Genomic DNA, 24,973 nt, shown 5'->3' with positions numbered 1-24,973 from the left:
CATAGGAGAAGTCGAAAATTTGGTGTCTAATTTTTTGCTTTAAAAGACGAACATATCTATTGGCGTGGTATTCATAAATTGCCAAGAAGATGGTCAAGATGTGTAGAAAGCAATGAACATTTTTTATTTATTTTCTCATTCGAAATCAATGTTTCCTTAAGATAAAAACCTCTTCTTAATCTTCTTGGTGATGAGATGATGTCTTTCTTTTTTCATTCAAACAGTATCATTAAAACATATATTTTTTCGTTAGGATAAACACTGACACGAATTTGGGCTGATTTTTAACATAAATTCATTCAGTTTGTTTCGGTTAGTTCAGAAAAGCGCGACTCAACGCTGTCGTCGCATATTCGACAACACTTCTTGAAACAAAAAGTATCAGTAATAATATATACATTTGAACTTGACCATCGATTACTTCCTGAAAAATGCGTTACACACTTAAATTTTTTTAGCTGGGTCTCGGCAAAAAAATGCCGAGATTCGCTCAGCTGAGTAATCAGCAATCATCTCGGCACCCTCAAGTTTGACAAACATCAAATATTGCCGAAATCGTCAGCATAAGATTTACTGTTTGCTCAATGTAACGTTCACTGAATATTCGGCAATCCAATAAAACGAAAAAATGAAAAAATAAATTACCGAATCATCAGTAATTAGAAATCTAGTCAATTAATTTTGTTTGTAATTTCTCAACATTATAAACACGCCATTCAGGATCAAAAATTCATTTTAATAACACTTAAAGGAGGCTTACAAATTTGTTGCCAGTAGTGCTTAAAGCCTCTACATGTAGCATAAAAAAAAATTAATATTTCGCATTATCCCCCAAAGTTTTGTCTCGAGGACGCCTTGAGCCCCGTGTTGGATGTTTTTCCCTTATAGTCGCAAGTGCTCTGATAAAGTATCCATTTTTTCACTAGAGAATTTCATCAGAAAATAATCGCGCAATGCGAAGCGAAAATGTAACGCGGCAATAAATGACAGCTGTTGTGCTGAATCTCGGCAACAGCTAGCGCATATTCCGAAATCTTGGCAAACGTCTCTGCTGATGTCGGCATATCTGTTGTTTACTGATAAATTCAGCAAGCAATTATGCCAAATTTCGGGAAAGTGTAGAATTTTACCGAAATATCAGTGAATGCATTTAACGAAGTTCAGAAACATGCGTATTGATTACTGAGCAATCAATAAATTTACGTGTTGCTGATCAGTTTCGCCAATTTATTATGCCGAGCTCAAGAAATGGTTTTAAGTGTGTAGGGTCTAAATGATGAAAAAAATCATCATTTTCGTGATTTTTTTTTAAATTATCGTTAAACAAAATAAATTCAAATGTTTTGCATGGTAAAAAGCATCATTCGAACAACATGTTGTAGTTTTTTTTTCGTAAAAAAATATGAAGAAATAAGTCGGTGAAGAGGTATTTTTGAGGACACTTCTTAAAAATCATGATTTGCGGTATCTCAGTGCAGACTAATCAAAAGTGAACAAATCAAAGCAGCATAGTTAGACTTAGAATTTCTTCTAGCCCCAACGTTTTTGTTTGATTTTTTAAAATAATTTTTTGGTGGTTGTTCAAAGTGAAAACTACGATTTTTCACGACGATGGGTACAGAGTTTTCAAAACCTGCTCTCGAGAAAAACACTTTCAAGGTTTTTTGTCTATAAAATCGAAGGAAACAATTTATTACTCATGCGAGCCCGTAGGGTCTAACATTTTCAAAAATTTTTATTTTTTATTTTATAGTTTGTTATAATGAAACATTTCAAGAATGTTTTTAAGTCAATCGTAACAGAAATCTTGGGCTTGTGTGCCGAGTTCTTACTTCTTCGTAATATGAAATAAGCAAAGATAAAGTCCCATAACTTGTTGAGTTTTGTTCCGATAGGCTTGAAAATTTCACAGAATATTCTTGAAATGTTTTACTTTAGGCAAATAAATCATTTTTCAAACGTGTTCGGCCCTACCCGCTTCTTAAGAGTTCCAATGGTTACCCCATTCACTTTATTTACCAGATTTGACACCACCTGAATGACTTCTATCTGTTTGATATTTTCTTGTCAATAAAAATAACTCAACTTGCCCGAAGAGAGGACGCTGTGAAGTAAACCTTCCAGATGAGACTGCTTTCTAGATGGAGCTGTTTTCTCATTCCCATGGAGGATATTTTTCGCCCTACTTCGTAATAGTACCCATAAGTGCATTTTACCCCATTTTCGCTTACATACAACTACAAATGCTACCTATCTTGGCAGCACTGCTCAGATTCATGCGGTGTCAAGAAACATGTATATAAAAGGTCTTGCCATTTAACGTGCTATCGAAATATGACTTATCATTGTGTACGATTTGACCTTATTTATCTATTCATCTTAACGTTTCCGCAGTGGCGGCCGGTTGCTATCTTGTTACCTGGTTCGGTTGAGATTTTGTGCCGATCCCCATAACGTTGGTTACTAGTTGTTATGCTTTTATCCATTCTGTTCTGCTGTGTGTGTTGGTATGTAAGGGTTGGTGTTTTGATAACTATCTTCCGCATGTGTTTCTTCGGCTCCGGCTGCATCACTGCCACATGCTTTTTTTTTATTGTCCGCATACACTCAGCTGTTCTGCGATTGTGTACCACCCGGTGTTCACAAACACACCTTCGCCGACGCGACGATAGCGCACGAAGAAGAACACAATCAGTACATTGCATACTATCGGGCAGTTAGCACGCGTTATTTTTGTCTCGTCCCATTGAATTATCTCTCTGTGTGTATTCGCAACGTAGATATAAACAGATTGTTGGTATACATACGGCATATAATACGCTAGTATATGTTACTCGGTTCGGTTAGATATTATCAACTTTATGTTCCCTATCACGGATTCGTTTTTCCTTGCGTGTGCACGATATCCTGATACAGCATGTAAATAGGTACACTGCTTTCATTACAGTTTTCGTTTGATTGTTCTAAGCTTTCACTATTATAGCAGTTTATATATTCGCAAGAAGGAACATACATACTCTATTGCTTACCTTATTAGTTCAGTGCATGTGTGCGTTATTTATAGTTAATCGGCGACAACAGAAATAAATAAAGATAATAATAGGAGTAACAACAACAGGACGAGAAAAAGGGAAATTATATTTCCCACTAAAAACGTGAGCCCTTTCCCCGTCGTGATCCGAACGAGCCGAGTAGTCGACGAACAATTCACGACCCTGCTGCTGTTTGGGATGGTGCGTGTCTGGCTGAACATGTGTGAGTGAACCTCATGGTACTGTGCGGTGTTGCGACGCGGGCAATTTTTTTTCTCATATCGAGAACAGACTGAGTGTGATGGCTTTTGGTGTGCGAATTTGTGCAGCACCGGAAATCTAGTGTGAATCAATCGAAAGCAAAAGTGTATCTACGACGCGCGCAGTGCAGTGCTCTGCTTCTGGTGTGGAGCTCTGCCTCACTCGTTGTTGGTAGTTATTTCTGCTGGATATTGGATTTAGATTATCTGCAGCCATAGCAATCTAGCTGACTTGGTACCGTATAAACCGAAGCCTTCAAACTGTCAATGTTGTTGAGGCGAGACTCGTTGATTTTATCAATCGCTTATCAACGTGGCTGAGGAATTGTTATTGCTACAACAGCGAAAAAAAAACCAAACTGGATCATAAACAAAGCGCAGTGTTATGGATTAATCGCTATTGGCTACCATAGTGATACAGTAAGTAAGTAACAAAGCTTGCTATGTTATGCAAATGCGACATGTTTTTGTCATCATGCAAACGGTTACGTTTTGTGGTGAGGCTATGACTCATGCATAAGTGGCAATTTTCCAAGAATTAAGTTTGAATCAATTCTGTAGACGTATTCAGTAAATCATGACAAAATTCAAATGTTTAATTTAAAATCAACAAACAATTAAAATGGTTTTATGAATCCTTGGTCCGAAGCTAACATGTGGCCACGGATCAAGTATAGATTATTCCGATTCCGGAGACGCGAACGACAAGCTTCACTCTTTTCTATATATACAAGTTTTTCGACATTTTTTTCTCATTTGGAAGCAACGATGGGTTAACGATCAAAAACAAATGCATTTATGTTGACACTTCCGGTTTCGGAAATGTTACCGAAAATACGACGTAAGTGTTAAATCACACTTTTGTGAGTTACCGGTATCAATCAGAAATTATTTGATCTACCTATAACTATATTCAAAACTAGGCTTCCGGAAACCGATCGACTGTCATTGAGGCAAGACAGAATAATACTTCTTTATATGCTCCATAATCGTTCAGTAATATGTTTTCCAGCGCTAAAGTATTGAACTTTCCGACACACTGTAATTTGGGTTTCAAATTCAAATGAAAGGTCCTATCGTCCCATAGAAAATTCCTGAATTTCATTTTGATCCGGGCTCCGGTTCACTTTTCTCAGATGGTGTTACCGATTTTTACAAACTTATGGGAACACCGAAACTCAAGGCACAAATCTCCAAATATCAAGGGGAACGTGCCATTTGAGCCAATTTGTTCTGATACCGATTTTTACAAACTTATGGGAACACCGAAACTGATCCAGGGTAGTTCCATAAAACAAACACTTTTCATGAAACTGTATTGCTTTCGCACTTAGCAACGGTTGTTTGAGTAAACCTGATATAAAAACCAGGTTCAAAACTGACTTGGTTTTCAGTTCAACAACGTTAAAACTACCTACAAACAAACAGTTTGACAGTAGTTAGGGTGAAAACTGGGGTAGGTTTGGCATCAAGCGAAAACGACATTAGATTCAAATGAATGGTCTTATGGTCCTATACAAAACTTCTGAATTTCATCTGGATCCGACTTGCGGTTCTGGAATTAAATTGTAAGGTGTGTTGAAAATTGTATACCATTGCTTAAAGGGGAGAAACAACATTCTCTAAAATGGTCTCAAAACTACTTCATTCGATAGTCATCAGTAGACCAAACAAACCAAATAGTCATATTTTCCCTATCTCAATCACTTTTCTCATCGATAGTTTGACCATTTTTCGAAAACTTAGGTTCGAATGAGAGACCTTGTGGAATCATACGGAATTATTCAATTTTTTCTGGATCTGATTTCTGGTTCGGGAATCATAGGGTAAAGAATGCTAAAAATTTCATAACATCATTTAAAGGAGCGAAACAAAAAACCGAAATAAAATTTCTAAATCGGCATCGAAACTTATTCAATAGGTTGTCATTATCAGCAGATGGCCAAATAAACCGATTCCGGTTATTCTTTCAAGAATCGATAAAAATTATTTTGAAGAATACAACAGTATTATGTACGATAGTATGGTTGATATGAGATGGGCATCATTACACCACTAGGTGGATTAGAACAGGTTTTTTCAATGGTTTTACGTTTCGCCTTCGGTTCATCTATGCATTAGCAGATTGTGTTGGACTTCTAATGTCACCTCGCGGATTAACATAGTCCGCTAAGCAGACGTACAGTCATTACTATTTTCATCGAAGTACAATGTCTGTCCTGAAATCTCAGACGCAAACAAATTCACGACTTTATGGTCGCAAACATATGGTAGTCATTTGGGTTTTGGAACCTTCAAGGGTGTCGGTCTGTGCTAAAGTGCACATGACTGTTTTTAATTGTTCACGTTTATGTTGATCCGCGAGGTTGCGTGAGCAGTGCAACATTACCTGCTAATGCGCTAATGAGCCGAAGGCGAAACGCAAAACAATTATGTGCAATTTAGCATATACCGCACGCAGAAATGTGGAGCATTTTTAAAGTAACAATACAGTTGGTAGATTTTTGAATTTGATTTGTGTTTATTTCAAGCAGGAATATGATTGTTTCGAGTCAATTTCTTCATTCAACATCGAATATGATCTCTGTTTGATTTGAATAAAAGTTTTGGTCTAACCAATCGATAATTATGTTTGTTCCAGTTGAGATTTTTTGTTGAAACAAACTAAATATTTATTGCATTTCAACCAAAGTTGATGTTATCGAAATGTCCAATCTGAAAACAAATATAAATCGAAATAAAAGTAGTGTCAAAAATTGCCTTATAGACTCATTTGAAGGTATAATTGTATTTTTAAAAACAAACAAAAATGCATGATTTCAACAAACAAAAGCGTTAATTGAAATAACTAAAGTTGAAGTGGATTACTACTTCAACTTAAAAGTTTGTGAATTATTACAAATTATTACAAAAGTTACAATTATTAACTTCATCTAAAGTTTGTTAATTTAAAACTAATTTTTAAAGTTGAATTTTCTGAGAAATTGTTTGTTAAGAAATTAGCAGGAACGCACAAGTAAAAATATTATTTATTGTCGCTTGAAACAAACTAAACCACTGAGAAAAAATTAAAAATTTTTGTAATTTCAAGCAGTAATGTTTACTATATCAAACCGATTACACAAATTCGGTGCGTGAAACCAACAATTTAATTATTTTTACGATATTTTCTCTGCATGCGATATCAATTTTTTGTTTATTTTCAAATCGACATTTGCTCAATTCGTCGAGTTGAATCGAAAAGTTTCTGAATTTTTCTTAGATTATAATAAGACTTTCCTAAGATTTTTTTAGTTTTTTGAAATCATGAAGAGTGTATTGAAATCTTCCTAAATTTAAGATTTCTCAAATTCAGTTTAATACACTCTTTATTCTCCGACCATTTAAAATCTATGTAAAAGTCATTGTGCCTATCCGGCATAACTGCCAGTGAGTTTAAATTGAATCGCTAAAAAGACGCAAAGTTTACTGTCCTTTTTGATGCTTACTCTGAGAATTATTGTCTTTTCTTATGTCTCTGATAAAAGCATGAATTACTAATATTATATTTGGTGCTTTATTCATTTCTGTACTTGAAGAAAGTGTAAGAGACTACAAACACAAACTTTTCAACAGATCCCAACCCAGTGTACACAAAACGTCAAAATTCCTCAAGCTCACTGTACAATCACTGGCAATCAACCGTCAGCAGTTGCATGCACGTCGTACGATGTAACAGATATATATGTTTCCTTCGATTCGGTTGGAGTTCCCCAGTTGGTTCGGTTTCCGTACACGAAATTTATCTCGATGATCTTTGCCGTTTTGAACGCAATTCCTGCGCCGTACAGCCACCAACAACAGTCCAAACGGATAGCCCGAACCGAATCAAACCACACGATCGGTGGACCAGTGAATGACTTTCGATCTGTTCGTTCGAGGAGGGGAGATCTAAGTTATTTTCGTAACCAATCCACTTTTATCAATATCTTTATCGGTTGGCGTCGACGTCGTCGTCGTATTAGTCTTGATCGCTCCCACGGTTTCGTTCGGAACTCGATCGAACGTAAGGCCGGGTAGGAAGTAGAAGGGTGCGCAACAAGCCATCTCACGTTTTACTTGAGAGTATACTCGTATTTAGTGTGTATTATGGCAGGCTATAGCGCAATCAGCCGGTTCTGTGCGAACTTCACGTCGGACGGTATATAAAGGGAAGGTATGAGGCGAAGTCCGGAACACTCTCAATTTTTCGTTTATGCGGAATCTCACTGTCTGGTATGTAGGTATGTTAACGCATCTTCTTGTTTTCATGCTCGATCGCAAGTTGATTGATTGATTTTTTTGCGATTCTTCGGTCGACACGTGTATGATCGAAACTCTGTTATTTTGAACTTTGATAATCCCCTTGGGCAGAGTTCGCTGAGTTTAGATTGGTTATGAGAATGGCATATATTTATGCTGTTGTTTAATATATTCTTCGTCTATATGAAGATGATTATTGAATTCAATACATATACTTCACAATATCACTATATGACGGAGTAAAACGAATGATTCCATAATCGAAGATATTTAAACGCTCTCCGAAAGAGCAAAAAAGGTTTTTACGCTTCCAAGATCCATCAATTTGAATAACATGTTGTTCAATATATATTGTCACACTGTTTGATATAGCATATGTACCTTATGATCAAAAAAGAACAATGGCAATTTGAGTCTGGGGAAGAGGAAAAAGTCACACGGGGCCATATCTGGAGAGTACTGTGCTTGGTTGATGATATTGGTTGAGTTTTTGGCCAAAAACTGCGACACAACCAACGCTGTGTGAGCCGGCGCATTATCCGAGAAGCGACGCGTTTCAAACCCAAAACATCAGTTAAAATGTGTTCGGCTGATTCATAAGAGATGCCCAACAACACAGCAATCTCTCTAGTCGGTACAGAACGATTTTGCAATACGATTTGCTTCGCCGATTCAATGTTTTCTTCAGTAACAGATGTTGTTGGGCGGCCAGGGATTTCATCATGATTCAAGCTTGTACGACCACCTTTGAAGCGTTTATACCACTCGTATGCCTGTGTTTTTCCTAGACACGATTCACCAAAGGCCTTTTCTAACATTTTCAACGTTTCGGAACACTTAAATCCATTTGCAACACAAAATTTGATGCACGCACGTTGTTCTAAATTTTCATTCATTATAAAAATCGCCACACGAAAATTTTTCAACTTCTTTGTATAGACGCCAAACAAAAACTAATCGTACGATATGCATCAAAATTTGACAGAATGTGTATAAAAGTGTTGCCAACGTTCAGAGAATAAAAGTTTACCGATTGGACAAGCACAGGAATTTTAAAATGAAAATTCTGGTTCTTTTTTTATCATAAGGTATGTATTAAATTTAGTCATACTTGCTGAAAAAGGTCAGATAAGAACTGAAAGAGATTCCACAAAGTTGCAGATGAGCAGTTCAAGAAATTAATCGCAGAAAAGATTGCAAAATAAGGATCTCTCTGCATTGAATGAAATTTAGTTCATGCCTTCAGTATGGCAAAATGTTCATATTGCATGAATAAAGAGACCGATTCGACTCAAGACTAATTTTTCAAAAGGTGGGATGCCACTTTTGCATGCGCTTCCTTAAAGTCGAAAACTGTAACTTGTAGATTGAATGTCCTAGCAGAAGATGTAGGAAATTGAATGGATATTCTTAAAATATATAGGGGATCGAACCCAGGTAGGCTTCGTGAAAGGCACCAATTAGCCCCCCATCCCCCTCATCTTATATAGGAATATACAATAGTTAGAGTGAGATTAGTTAGAGTGAGATCTGATATCTCTGTTTAAGGGCTGAGGCCAGTGGGTCGCGTATAACCACGTGGCTCTGCGTATTACGTTTCCCTCAATAAATAAAAAAAACTCTCGAAGTGGCCAAGAAAGTTTTAATATTTTCGGTTTCAAGTTTGACTACATCACATAAAATCCAATAAAGCTACCGCTTGTTTGGCAGCCTTGCTGAACCGATTTTATTTCTTTCTCATGTTTCGTTACGTTACCAGGATACAAGAGCAGAAAAAATGGTGCCGCCATAGAAATGGACTTACCTTTACAAAAATAACATTCACTTAATTTTTTATATCGACAACATATATGTTTTTATGCACTAATCGCATCTAAACTAAATTATCTAGACATTGCCAGGATAGATTTTTGATCCATGCTTTTGAAGGCGAGATATTCAATGAACAAGTTGATTGTTGTCGTTTTCAGCTAAGTAATTCTTCCTTCAGAAAAAAAGACTTTCCCGACCGACAAAGTCAATGAATCATTCTGAAATTTTCACAGAATAATCTAAATTAATTTTCTAAGAGATTGTCAGTTGGGGTTTTTTGATATTCGTCGTTATGCAATCACTGTGAAAACCGACTTTTGAACCGAGGTCGTATGCCATTCGACTCAGTTCGTCGAATACGCAAAATGCCTTTTTTTTAGATTTTCATGATTATCTCACACTGTTGGAAACTTAATCATAAATTGGCGATTATATTTATAATGGCATGGAGAAAGAACTCTGCTGTTACGTTTAAAGACTGTCCCGGAAAGTATGGACGCAACCAAAAACCGCTGCCATTTCGCAATGGATCAGAATGTATCAATTTTTATGGCTGCGTCCTGTTGTTTACACTCTTCTCTAACCACTTAAGCAGTCGTTTATTCATTTTCATTAGTTTGTTTCGAAATACGTGGACTTTCAGCAGAACAACTTCGAAAAATTGTGTACAAATGGTGCACAGAACGCGGATTGTCACTGTGTAAGATAGCAAAAATAGAAGGAGTAAGTGAGGATAACACCTTTGAGGATAAACCGAAAAAGGTCCTGCTAACCCTCAGTTGGATATACTGAAGGTTCGAGCCAAAGAAGGAGGTTTCAGTTCGGGATGTGGCCAAAAAAGTGGGCACTTCGTTGTCAAATGTTCTTCGTGCTAAAGAACGTTTGAATCTTCGAACCTATAAGAAGTAGAAACAACCAAAACGTAGTCCGAAACAAGAAGCATCGATCAGGCCGAGGATTCGAAAGCTGTACAATACGATTCTTGCTGGAAATTTGAACTGCATAACCATGGACGACGAAACCTACGTGAAACTCGATTACAAATCCTTGCCGTGACCACAATATTATACGGTGCGAGAAGAGCAAGTGTTAAACCAGTCCGAGACATCGATTTAAGTCGAAAAATTTGATAAGAAGCTATGATCTGGCAAGCAATTTGTAGCTGCGGTAAGATTTCGAAACCCTTCATCACCACTGCTTCAATGAACAGCGAAATATGCATCAAGGAATGTTTACAAAAACGACTTCTACCCATAATTCGAAGCCCCAAGGATCATGTTGTCTTCTGGCCAGATCTTGCTGCTTGCCACTACTCGAAATCAATGGTAGAATGGTGTACTACCAAAAATGTCACTTTCGTCCCAAAAGACATGAATGCACCAAATTGCCCACAACTTCGACCAATTGAGGAATTTTGGGCATAAAAGAAGGCACATCTTAGGAAACATGTCTCGGCAGCCGAAATCATTCAACAGTTCGAAAAGGATTGGGAAAAAGTGTTAAAATTTGTCGCCAAGAAGTCTGTACGGAATTTAATGAGGAACGTTCGCAAGAAGGTGCGCCAGCTAGTCTACAATGGCAAAGTAGCAAATGTTGAGAATAATATTCTGTTGTTGTAGTCTAATATCAGTGTATCGAATAAAATTTGAGTATCTAACACTTATGAATTATTTACAGCGGAATCAAAGTGCGTCCATAGTTTCTGGGACAGTCTTTAGTAGTACTCGAGATATTCACCGTTAAGTTCTACCTTTTCTTCCATAGGGAGGATTTTGAAACGGCGCCCAATAGTAAAATAAGACGTATTCACGTCAAAAGTTGAAAACTTTTTCAAGAATTAGAAAATCAACTAAAGACTAAAATTTAAAAAAAAGTTTTTTTAAATTTTTGTTCAAACCTTAAGGGTTGAGGAAGGTTAAGGTGGTATTAATCTCAGCCTTACGCTTCTAAGCTCTCAGTTCTCCGATTAGGTACCTCATCTCGGGTAGGTAGGTTTTACAAACCAATAACAAATTTTATTATTAAAACCAAGTATGTCAATAGTAAAACTCAACATTATGTACTTTGAAATAAGAGTTTATATATCAAAAATCATAACTAAGTCTACATGAGCAAATATTCAAATTTTCAGTTATAATAATAGTGGCATAATGCCTAGTTTCATCCGAATAATAGTATTTGAAGTCTGATACCTTGCTAATAATTGAATTGAGTACTTAACTTTGCTTTTTCAATAATATGGTTTCCAGATTTCCTTTTCTCCAGTACTGGAACAACGGGAATCCAATTCTGGAAGCAAAGACGTGCAAGTTTGCACAATCTCCAGTTGATAGAGCGACTACCGATACTCGGAAGCGTGCTGAGAGCGTGTCAGTTTTATCAGAAATTTGTGCGATCCTGTTAAATATCTGAAATTACCCTTCCACGTTTTATGCTTAGGTTTAGGCAAATTCCCAAGTTTCGTCAACTTGGCGTGCGAGTAGATGGGATTTTCGCGTAGATCGAGCCAAATTTCGACATCATTTTCATTAAAACATGCTTCGAAAGCTTGATGCCAAACACATATCGTTGAAATGAGGGATGTCCAAGTTTTATTTTGTGCACGATGTAGTAAAAACAACGTGCTTAATCCACCTAGCAGTGAGATGATACCTTTTTTTTATCAATCCGCATGTGTTTTTTGCATGAATATCATGCATCTTCGGTGTTTCAGTTTTTATGGCATTATCCTAATGTCCGTCGTTTTAAATGGTAATTTGAGATTTTAATCACTCATTACTCTGTAATGTCGAAACTGCAAATCGGATCGAATTTGAATCTAAAAGTGTAACAATCGATTAAACATTACATGTTATGTCGAAGTGATTTCCACTTTAAAGTTTAGGGTAATTTAAGGTACTTCTAGAGCAGGTATTCAGGAACCAGCATAACCCAAACCGATTCGTATGGCCATATGACGAATAAATTGCAATATTTTTGAGTCCAACTTTAAAGCTTTTTGGGATTTTCATCTTCTATATCGCTATGAATTTTAAAAATTCATCATCCTACAATTCCAGAATCGGAAGTCAGAATTGGAAAAAATTGGATTTATTTTAATTTGAACTTTCGTTTCTGAAATTCGATTAGGTTTTTTTTTTGTGAAATGGATTGAGCTTTAAGAAATGATTCAATACTGGAACCGGAATTCGAAATTCGGTGTAGTATAAATCAGACAAATTCACCTGAGTAGCTGTATAGTTTACATTTGTTTCAAAATGTTTGAAAATCAATGTAGACATCTTTGAGGAAATTTTTGGGTGCCTTCCGAAACGAAAACTGAATAAAACCAAAAATGAAATAAGTTTGTTTGGTTATCGACTATCCAAATCTGCTAACCCGATAAACCTGATTAAATTATGTGAAATGGACATTTTTATTATAATCACCTGTATATCCGAAACCGGAAGTTGGATCTGACTGAAAAACAAGATGTTTTACAGAATCTTAAAACTTTTCAATTGAATCTTAGAACCGTGTCAAAATCGGTTCGAAGCAAAATATCATGCTGTACACAGTCTTTTGGGTACTTAGAAACAAATGTATGTAAAAAATCGTGTTTTATGTTGCTCCCAAGTATTTCTTTGCCAGACAGCGCTCAAAACTTCTACTGCTGGAATAGGGCAAAAAGTCGCTTACACAAAAATGTTGATATCTTCGTTATAAATGGATCGATTTTAACAATCTATGGCTTGTTGGATAGGTATGACCGTGTGGAATCTAAGTCTGAAAATATATATGAATATATATATATGAATATCAAAATCGGTCCAGACATCTCTGAGATCTCGACCTCTCAGGTGACAACACACACACACACACACACACACACACACACACACACACACACACGGATATTTACTCAGTTCGTCGACCTGAATCGATTGATATATGACATTCGGCCCTCCGGGCCTCGGAAAAATGTTCTGAAGTTTGAGCGAATTCTATACCTATTTTTTATATTTATAAAAAAAAGGTAAAACGCGTATGTTTCAAGTTGACCATTTTTTTATCGCTACACCTTCTATTTTATTGGTGGAAATTTTGGTTGTTACTTTATAACTTTTGTAGCTATTAGGGTAGAAAAATCAACCTTTCCAATTAGTTTTTTTTCATTCAAAAATATTCGTTGAAATTGCTTTCAATTGCTCATGAAATATTTGCTGAATAAATTCAATTCTTGACCACTTTTTTTCTGAACAGATGTTGAGAAGTTCAATATGCCCAAACCCAATTCATCGTGATAAATTAGTTACTACGATTCCTGAGCCGTACATCTATTTTCGCATGATGATTATTGAACAATTGCTTTGTTGTAAACTTTCACTTTTGTTTTGAGTATTATGTCATACTATTAGGAAAATTTTTCTTGTCAAACATAACAATTGTTCTACATCGACAGACTGCGTACCGAAAACACTTATCGGTGATTCAGATTGTTTGTGTCCTATTGAAATGCCCCGACTCAAACAGGCTTATCTGATCCGCAGTCGAAAACACTCCGAACCGCGGTATTCCAATTCCGCGTCTTTGTAGTAAACCTCGGTGATCGTGTCGTCGGCCGTGCCAGCCCCAATATCTGCCCCTCCTTTTCTGCTCGATTGCCGTCGCTACCTTTTCCCGAAGCGTGGTCCTGCTCTTACCCATTTTGCATTCGATTCTGTTGCTTTTTCTAGCGGCCGCCGTCGTCGTCGTCATCGTTTGTCCATTCTTTGCCGCCTGTTGTGTGGGTGGTGGGGCGCGAAACTAACGCGCTTATGACACTACAGGAACCTCGGCTCTACACACTCACTGGCCAAGCAGCCTGTAGACTGTGGACTGTGCAATCGTGGGGTCAACTATCTCTCTTGCAATATTGATACGGTGGAGGGAGAGAACCGAGAGCTCCGGAAAAGATAGTCATGGCAGCGGGAAAAAGACATTCAAGCTCTGTTCCCGGTGCCCTCCCCTGCCAAGACCTCCGCCTCGTTCGTGCCGATTTACGGCTTGCAGTGCTGATCGTTCAGCGCTCTTTCCAACCCCAGCTCGGTGGGTGTGAGTTGGATTTTAAAGTAATGAATCGTGTCTTTTGTCTGTAAGATAAAGCGTAGCTTCAAACATTTTATCTAACATACTGAAAAGATTGTGTTTACTCTAAAATATAGAGCATTCATGGTAGTAAAATTTTTGCTAAAAGCCATGAGCTGAGATTTGCTTTTAATTAAGACAAAATGCTTGATAACCAAATCTTATTCATTAAATTCATTTTCAAAAGAAATGCTATTTCTAGACACTGCGTGGAAAAACTAATTTTCGAAACAATGATTCAAGAATAGTTTCGGTTCAGAAATTGTCATTTTTTTATTGATATTTTTTAAATGGTTTATTTCGTGTCTGTTTACGAGATTATTTTTTTAATTCCACCAAAAATTTGAGCAGTTCCCCGATCGCCCCGTTGATAGCGCTTTGTCCGCCCGTTGTTCGGCAGTCCGTTTGCGGCGGCGGAGAAAGTAAAGGGCAGCTTCGAGGATAGCACGTCGATAGAAATTGATAAAACAAACAATGAAATAATAAATAAAAATAAAATCAACAGAACGCAAACGATCGCGTTAATGTCGTCGCTGAGCGCACGTTCACACGTTCAGAAAAACGGGAGGCTCTGTGGATGATGTAGTGAGACGAGATCGTTTTGTGTTTCTTGCCGTCGGATGTTGGATATCGGATCGGATCGGGCAGGATTGGTGTGCGTGTGTATGATCGGATTGAGCTGATGTCGATGATCGCCTACGACGCCGATCGCCGACTGCGATGTTGATGCTGGGGCTATTCCTGTTGCTGTTGTTGTAGTTAATGTTTGTGGTGCCATTCTGCTTACTAATCTTTTGGATTTGGTGATTTATCTTGACGGCACGATCGGCGCAATCCGCTGTGTGTATGACGACGAGAAATCGCGAGATTTATTACACACACTAGGAAAGAATCCAACCGCGCTGTGCGCTCGTCATTAACGTTTAGTCAGTCACGCATACAGCGGAATTAATGAGAGTAGTGATATTTTGATTTTTTCCCTTTCTGTTGTTTAATCTTATTTATCTTGCTTTCGACTTCGAGCCGGATCGGGTATGAAAGATAAGATGCTTGAACGATCGCGATGGGAATGGCCGTCGGATACGTTGTTTGTACGGGGAACGATGAGTCACCAGTTGATGCGGTTTGAGCAGAATTTTTTCACCAGTTTGATAACGTTTGACATTTTTATTCATTTTATGTTGTTTATGGATCGATCTTTACTATCAGCTCGTTTTTATTAACCATTTCTGATATTTATTATTTCGTCGGATGGGCAAACCAAAAAAAAAACAGATTATTTTTATCCATATCTTTCGACAGATTATTTAATTAAAATTATACCCGAACGCGCTGTGAGAACAGTGGAACAACTTGAATGTGAAACACCATTAAAAGCGGCTTGAAAACTTCGTCAGCTGGCAAATGTGCCTTGGCTTCACCCGTCTGTTCAGGGGTATCGCTCTGATGGTGTCTTTAGTTCGCTTTATAGTGCTGGTAACGTCCACTTATAAGCAACTAGTCGATGGTAAATTATCGATATTTAATCCGGGCTCCATTAACGTTAGATGCTATTTAGTAGTGTATTGTAGACTGGACGTTGTTAGGCTCAATGTTACATTATCAAGTAAAGAAGTTGGATCAGTTCGTGAGCTTTTCAAGTCAGATCAAAACTTTTCCCATTAAAGATGAAACAGGTTTGGCGAAAAGATTGATATTAAATAGACTATTGTGTCAGAAAGATACTCGGAATGTGGTTATAACATGAAAAATCTTTAAGGGAGAGTATTCGGTTACCGGCACCCTTTTCTTAGATATGAAGTTATAAGTTAAAAACTTCTAACTGCTCATTATTCGGACATCTATACATCAATGGAAAGCTAAAGTCCCTCGCTAACAACTGATTAAGAAACTAAGTTGATTCATTTGATTGAAAAAAAATTGTTATCAATTTAGTAAAGGGATAAATTTTGGCCATTCGAGAAGGTGTTTGGTTACCGGCACCCCAAGAAATTTCACTAAAAATGGAAAAATATAAGTAAAGACTGCAGCTATTCAAAGAAAAAACAGAATTTATTCCTTTTGGAAGGCGCCTATGGTATTATTTTGGCCGGTCTTCAACGTTTTTTCTTAGTCGGAGCTAGATGTTTGTCTCGACAGCAGCCTGCATATCACTGGCAATTTTTCACGATTTGTCGAAAAAAATGGGGTGGCGGTAACCGAAATTGGTAGACATTTTAATAAATGACAAAAAAAATCTTTGGTTGCGAACATTTTGATAGCATCCGGTATTAAATCACGAAATAGATCTAACATATTTCACCTCATAAATATTCAATCCACTCACCTTTCCGATTGATGCTCTTCAATTCATGATACTCTAAACAAAGTCAGAAAAAACTTTTGTGTTGATATTCACGTAATTAAAAGTTATTTCGAACGCAGCAAAAAGTACAAGTGACTGTTTGCTTCGCAATTCGGCACAACAAGAACGTGCTGCTATTACACACACAGATGATATTTGTCGGATTGACGCTATCTGCTTTCTGTCAAAAGTTACGGTGGGGTGCCGACAACCGAACACTGCCGGCAACCGAACACCTTCCCCTACCTATTATGAAAATTTTAACCTTAAAATAAAATTAATTCCATTTAATTCCACTATAAATGGAATTGATTTTAATTTGAAGCGTTTTAGTTCATTCCACAAACCGCTCAAAAAAGTATTTTAAAAAAAAGTACAGGTGTGTAATGTCAGCGACATAATAGAATGTCGTGAATAAGAATAAAACTGACACTCTTTCTTTATACTTCTGAATATCAATTAGTTGATCGATTGTGTTAAATGTGCAAGCTTTCCCATTTTTCACTACTAGAATTTGAAACGATACACCCAAACTACAGTACAGATTAGTTACATCAAACATTCTGACACACAAATATTACAAAATAACCAGCATAGTTCTTTATGATAAAATAATTTTAATTTTCGTTTTACAAAGAAGCAATCTTTATTGTTCTTTGGGTAACATTTAGAGCCATTAGAAGGGCTGATTTTGCATAATGTTCCACATTGTTGTCCATTTCCCGTTGTATTTTGCTCCAATGCAAACGACCATCAACAGGATGATGTAATCGATTTTCTTCGAAGGGAAACTGGCACTGAGATTTGAGCGTTTGAGGTTTTGTACAACGCTAAAGGTCTGCTTTCATTACTAGTGACTGCTGCTCTCGACGATAGAAGGTGCACTCTCCGAAGCTGCTGGTCCCACGACGTCTGCTTCCGTCAAAGAAATGATCGATTTTTGACCACGGTTCCCCTTTTATACGCAGTCAGTTGAAGATATGTGCCTGACTACCTCAAAATCGTCGTCCTTGCGCGAAAAAGCCAAGCAAAAGTAAAGAGTTTTCCGCGTTGTTTTCAAAGTTTGAGAAAACTTAATTTTTGAGTTGTTTGTGGTTATCTCACGCTGTTCAAAATATTATCCTAAATTTCTGATCATATTTTTGATGAAATGGTGAAAGAATTATGTTGCTACCGTTAATACAAGTCGAGATATTCACGATTAAGTTCTGCCTATTCTTCCATATGGCTAATTTTGATAAGGCACCCCATAATAAAGTAAGTCGTATTCACGACAAAATCGTTATTTATTATAAAAACATTTTATGATATAATTATACAACTTTATTTATCCTAATCAATTTCATCCTCATAACAATAATTTCCTCCAGACGACAAGCGAATATGCACACGTTTTTTGCCTTTCTCATATAGAAAGGATATGCAATCACTTGAAAAACCGACTAGTGAGAATTGGCCCGGAGGACCAAGTGTCATATACCATTCGACTCAGTTCATCGAGCTGAGCAATCTCTCTCTCTCTCTCTCTCTCTCTCTCTCTCTCTCTCTCTCTCTCTCTCTCTCTCTCTCTCTCTCTCTCTCTCTCTCTCTCTCTCTCTCTCTCTCTCTCTCTCTCTGTGTGTGTGTGTGTGTGTGTGTGTGTGTGTGTGTGTGTGTGTGTGTGTGTGGTCCCATACGGAATCCCTGAATTTCACCCGGATCCGACTTCCGGTTCCGGAGTTATAGTTTAAAGTGTGTTACATATTGTACACCGTCACTTAAACCGGCGAAACAAAAAACGTAAAAAGTTTTCTAAACTGGTCTCAAAACTACACAAAACGATAGTCATTATCAGTATGCAACTGAACAAACCGATTCCGGCTATCCCGGTTCCCGGTATCCGGTTCCGGAAGTACCGGAAATAGTGGTAATATATACCAAAATGGATCTCACTCACTTTTCTCAGCGATGGTTTGACCGATTTCCACAAATTTAGATTCAAATGAAAGGTCTCACGGTCCCATACGGAATTCCTGAATTTTATAAGGATCCGACTTCCGGTTCCGGATTTATAAGGTAAAGTGTGTTCAATATTGTACACCTTCACTTAAACTGGCGGAACAAAAACCGTAAAAAATGTTGTAAACTAGTTTCAAAACCGTTATTTCCAATCTTAGGGTCAAATGAAAGGTCTTTTGGTCCTACCGAAAATTACTGAATATTTTCGGATGCAACAAACATTTAAATCGTAATTCAAAGTGCGTACTAGTAGAGTTTGTATGTCATGTTAGTTGGTGGCCGTACGAACCGACTTTGATTATACCGGTTCTCGGGTTCCGGTGCCGGAAGTGCATATAATAGTGAACCCACTTCGTTTTCTTAAGGATGACCTACGCAATCAGAGCACTGTTTTATTCTGTATATTATGCACAAACAATCTCTTGGTTTCTTTAAAAAATCAAAGAGAAAAATTTTGAATAGAATACCACAATATTATATACATGAGAAAGGCACCATTACACCAATAGGTGGATTAAAACAGGTTTTTTTTCAATCCTTCGGCACCTTCTTCGATTTGGCTTTAATTTCTTCAACTTCGACTCGGAACGCGTTCTCCGAAGTGTTTTTTTTTTTTGAGTTTGGAGAACAACCAGAAGTCACTAGGAGCCAAATCTGGTGAATACGGTGGATGGGAGACGATATTTATTGAATTTTCGACGATAAACTCGTGTAAAACTAATTTGTTTGTGAGTGCCTGTATGTGTGTTGTTAACAAAAAGGTCGAGATCTCAGAGATAACTGGCCGATTTTGATCAAACTAGTCGCAAACGGAAGATCTCCTCGTCAGTCTGAAGAAGCTCTTCAAACTTTGAATGCTATTGAATGTTCCTGAGAATCGAATTTGCTTCTCGAATTATACAAAGTTTAATGTCAAAATTGTGTTTTGGCAATATCTGTTACAATTGTCCTTGTAAACATAGATTTAAGACTTGAATTTTACATGCAAAAAGCTATTCTACAAGCCAGAGATTTTTAAAATCCGTCCATTTTTAACGGAGAAATCGATAGTTTTTTGGAAACAACTTTTCGCACAGTACAGTAGGAGTTTTTAGCGCTGTATGATAAAATGAAACACGATTTTTAATACTGTTGCATGCAATTGTTTCTAGACACCAAATAGACTGTGTACAGCATCATTTTTCAAGACATTTTGCCTTGTTTGGGTTTTAGCATGGTACGTTTTTGGCAACAAAATCGAACATGACATATGTATTAGAAAGATGGCGGAATTTTGGAATTCGAAACAATTTCATATTTATATTGATTTAAACTGCTAATAGCAATAATCGAACCAGTTTGTCGAGATCAGCAAATGTGAGTGACATATAGTTTCACTAAATTTTCTCGGAGATGACTTAACCGATTTCTACAAACTTATCAAACTTATCAGTGTTGAGAAAAAAACAAAATACGAAAATCGTGACTTGAATTTTTTACTAATGATTTTCAAATAAAAAAAATCATCGATCAGAAAACTGTAGAAAAGTTCAGTACTGATTTTTTGACAACGCGATTCCAACTGAAACTGATTTCACTTGGCAAAAAATAGTTGTGAAAAGTTTACTAGCGAACATCAACCTGAAATAATTCTCGAGCAGAAGAGTATTTGAAAATGAATTTTCTTAGCCGTTATATCTCAACCCTTTCACAACACATGATGAATAGATTCGTCGATGAACAAAAACTGAGCCTTTGTGAAAATGTTCAGTGTGCTTGATATACTAATAGTAGTGATGTATTTAAAATTTATTTGGAATAATATCATTAATAAAAGCATGCTGTGATAAATAATAGTTACAATGATAATAATAACATCAATAAGAACAATCACAAAGCATGTAATGCAGCAGATTGAAAAATATTAGTCAATTTAGCTTGAATATCATACGCAGAAGTAACAGGAACGCAGACTACCGCTACGCCAATTCAAACGCGCCATGCAAACGCTGCGCCTACTGTGTATTCGAGATATGCTGACCATGCTGCGCACCGGGTGCTTCTATAAATCAAATTCAAGCGAAATAGCGTTTTATTGGGTTTAATCTTAATAGTGCAGTTCAATCAATCAGTTGGAATTAAAACAAGCTTTCGTCGCTATATTTACTTTTTGGAATGCGGAAAAAAATATTGTTTTTCATATTGTCCCCCCTACGTGCATCGAAAATATCGTAGTCATTGTTTCTCAGTAGCGATTCAGTTGCGAATTTGTTTAGTAGAGATTTTTTATTGATGAAATTATAATCAACTAATAAATTCTTTGCGTATTCAAGTAGACTATCCAATGTCCCAGTTCGAGACATTCTTGCTTGTCCTGACCTTCCATACATGAAACTTCTTTATCATTTCATAAAGATAATTGGAGTTTCAATTTAATAAAGGACCCTTTTAAGACTTAGTTTTGAATACAGCTGCGACCATGAGTTCAACCAATAGCTAAATTAGAATAGAAATTATGTAATGATACAAACAAACTAGAAATACTTTATGAAATTATCAACAAAATGTCTGAAAATAACAGCTTATTTTATAATTTATAGAAGTTAATCGTTTGGTTCAAATAATATTTCCGAGTAGATTTCATAATTAATGGCGAATCACCTAAGATGATATTTAAGTAATAAGAGAAATATGTTTTAATAAATTTAAATCGTTATGACTATTTTAGAATTATATTAGGATAAGAATTTTATGTAAAAGTGATGCTACGGCGAAGAAAAACTTATGTAAACTGCCTTAAGAAATAAACGTATTTATGGAAAAAAATCAATAAAGAAATAAGATATAATTACTAATTTTGATGCTATACAGATATTGTACAATTTCTTGATCCCTTAGATGGAATATCAAAAAAATATCAACTATCGCTATGACAGCACAGAAACATAAAGACAAGATATGATGGTAAAATTTGTTATTATTTTGATCTTTGTTTGCTATTTACATCTATCCGGGAATACTCAATTTTGTGTATGAGCGAGAAGTTCAGTAAAAGTTCTGAAACTTCTTATTGCCCCACACAGGGTTTATGGTGCACAATTGGTGAAGATTGGGCCAACACTTGGGATTTTTGTAAGGATTTGGCAGCAATTTTTAATCAATCAGAAAGCATCAAAGCTTTCTTAGTTGTAATCAATAACAGCTCATTGAATGCTCATAATAAGAATAATTTGGATGCTTCTGCTGGATTTCAGAATAATAATATGCATAATAAGTTTGCTAAGGTAATATCAGGTAACATATTTAATAAATTAAAATAAAAATTCTTATGAGCCTTCATGTTTTTATGTGAGCTAATGATTGTTATAACTTCATCATAATTTGTCTCAGTGATGTCATACTTGTGCTGTAATCTTGGTAAAATTCAAAAATTTGAAAAAGCTGTCGATTTTGATCTTATCCACCGTTTGCTAGAGGTACTTGATTTCCTTCTTTAAGAGTTGAAATTGGATTCTGAGAGTTGAAAAAAGATTGTTTTATGGTGAATCTATGTTTAATTTCCTTTTGAAGGTCATCAACTATGGATTTCATAGTAGGATTACAGGAATGTAGGTATTGATGTCAACTAAGAATCAAATTTAGATCGCCTCAATCACTAGAGGCATTGATTGTTGTTGTTTTTTCCAGAGCTTCCGTTTTAAGATTTTTGGAAGGATTCTGTTCTGTGACGTTAAAATCCAATTTTGAAAGAATATCATATAAGTTATTAGATGGAATCGGTTCTACGGGTGGAGAGTTGTTTTTTATCATTCATTTTTAATCTTAGGTATACATTTTTCTAGGCTAAAATAGTATTGGAATACACTAGAGATGGACAACAGTTCAAAAGAACTAATTCTCCTCGAAGAGTTGGTGAACTGGAGTTCTTTATTGAAGAATGATGGTCCTCTATTCTTCTCAATAGAAATGGATATAATCGAATTCTTTGGGAATGTATATAAAAGCAAAAAGCAAAGCATTCACTATTATTGAATCTGTTCACTACAAAATATAACATACAAAGTTTCAAAAGAGCGACAGAACGGTTCAATAGAACTAATTCTTTCGGTAGAACTATTAAGTTTTGAGCGGTTCTTTGAAATGAACGATTTTGGTCATCTCTACACCTCACTCCTAGTTTGAATAAGTCTTAATAAGGACTGATTTTCCAGATTGTCTTAAATATACTGATTTAGTGGTAGTCTTGCAAAAAAACTGAATAGAACGGAAAATAACTATTTTAATTATAAGGCTTCAAATTAAATTTTTAATGATTTGGCTTTCATATGACTGATGCTATTCCTGGCAACCTAGAAAATAACAACAATAATCGAATTTGGTGTGAAAGCTGCACTTAAGAGCATTCTTGGAAGAAGTATGAAGTGTGAATAATATGTGTTAAGTTTTGGACAAAATTGCAAGAATTTTAATGCTGTATTCCTTCGTGAAATTCAAGACTGATCACTTTTATCATATCTGTTAGCCGGATATGTTTCTTGTTTTAATCCTATTGTTACCTCAAATTAATTTGAAATAGTCAAAAAAGTTAGGTTTTTATCCTTAATAGCTAGTGAATACGCAACAAACAAAATAAAGATGGAATGCATTGAGTTGGGTGGTACTGTGGGTTCAGACGTTTGGACAAATTGTGAGTGAGATTTTTAAACGTAGTTCCAAGAATTATTGAAATCTAAAATATTCTATCAAGTAAATCGTCATACTTTCGAACAAAACGTATTAGAAATCTTGATCTTGTTGATAATGCTACATTGAATGCTAGGAGCGTGATTAACAAAACAGCACTCAAAATCATATAATCGATACAAGGAGGCTGTCGAACCGAAGAAACAGTTCCTAATAAAGATCAGAGCTGATATTTTCATTCTGCAGATCTCCATCTCTTCACAACCCGAAGTCGGATCCAAATGAAAATACGTATTTTCATCGGTTCAGCCATCTCTGAGAAAATTGAGTGCTTAAAAATGTTATAAAAGAAAAAAATCTTACAGCTCACACATACAGACATTTTCTGATCTTGACGAACTGATTCGAATGGTATATGACACTCAGATCTCCAGGCCTTGGTTCGATAAATGGTTTTCACAGTGATTGCATAACCTCTCTATATGAGAAAGGCAAGAAAGGCTTTTTTCCATTGCTATATGTACGTGTTATAATTCATATTTCCTATTTCAAAATCGAGATACCAGAAAAAAAAACAATTACTCATCTCTCGATGTTTTTTTGGACATGGGATTTCTACTTAAAGCTTGAATGAGAGAAATATTTAAAAAAATACTGAACATAGACGATTTGGGCCTGTTTTAATAACTGGGAATTTTGATCTCGCGTACGAGGAAAACTGTGAAATTGAAATCGGAAATCCACTTGCAACCCTAAATTAAGGTCAAATGTGGTGTTTTCATAGCTGGTTTAATATGAAGTCATGCAGTCATTGTGAAAACCTACTTCTGAACCGAGGTCCGATGAGCAGAGTTCGATATACTATTCAACTCAGGTCGTTGAGATGAGGAAGTTTATGTGTGCGATGTTGTGTGTAGGTGCAAGTATTTGACAAAAATGTGCACTCGATTTTCTCGGGGAATGCTCTTGGTCCCATATCATTCTATTGAATTTTATCTAGATCGAACTTCTGGTTCGTGAATAACGTGGTAAAATGTTCACGAAAACCAATTTTTATAAGTTCAGATTGAAATGAAATTAGAACCAATTTCTCAGAAACATGTGAATCGATTTTCACAAACTTCCAATCCCTTTATGAATAATACAATAAAAACCTGTTTTAATCCACCTCGTGGTGCAATGATGCCTTTTTCATATCTCACATATTCTCATATACAAATGTGTGATATTCTTCAAAATATTTTTCGTTGATTTGTAAAAACAAAAAGGTTTGTCCATAAACTAGTATAACCTACAGAGTGAAACAGTACTCAGGTCGATTAGGCCATCTTTGAGGAAACGAAAAGAGGTACTTCCGAAACCGGAATTTGGGAACCGGTAGTTGGTTCGAGAAAACTGACTTCCATTTTTGAGTCTATGGCTACAAGCTTCGGTCATTCATAGAAAAAAAAACCCAAGAACAAACGAAAGCCAAAATA

The 24,973-nt window shown here is 36.2% G+C and overlaps 1 protein-coding gene across 1 annotated transcript in view; it reads left to right on the top strand.

Annotated features, from left to right (window-relative positions):
* Positions 1-2,942: 2,942 nt before the first annotated feature.
* Positions 2,943-24,973, top strand: part of LOC131431237 (box A-binding factor) — a 534,459-nt gene continuing 512,428 nt past the window's right edge. Inside the window, exon 1 of the mRNA XM_058596831.1 lies at positions 2,943-3,716. The gene's annotated coding sequence lies outside the window, so the exon portion shown is untranslated. The remainder of the gene's footprint in view (positions 3,717-24,973) is intronic.

This window comes from Malaya genurostris, chromosome 2, assembly GCF_030247185.1.
Source record: "Malaya genurostris strain Urasoe2022 chromosome 2, Malgen_1.1, whole genome shotgun sequence".
Classification (NCBI taxonomy): Eukaryota; Metazoa; Arthropoda; class Insecta; order Diptera; family Culicidae; genus Malaya; species Malaya genurostris.
This window is presented reverse-complemented; position numbering and strand designations above follow the sequence as displayed.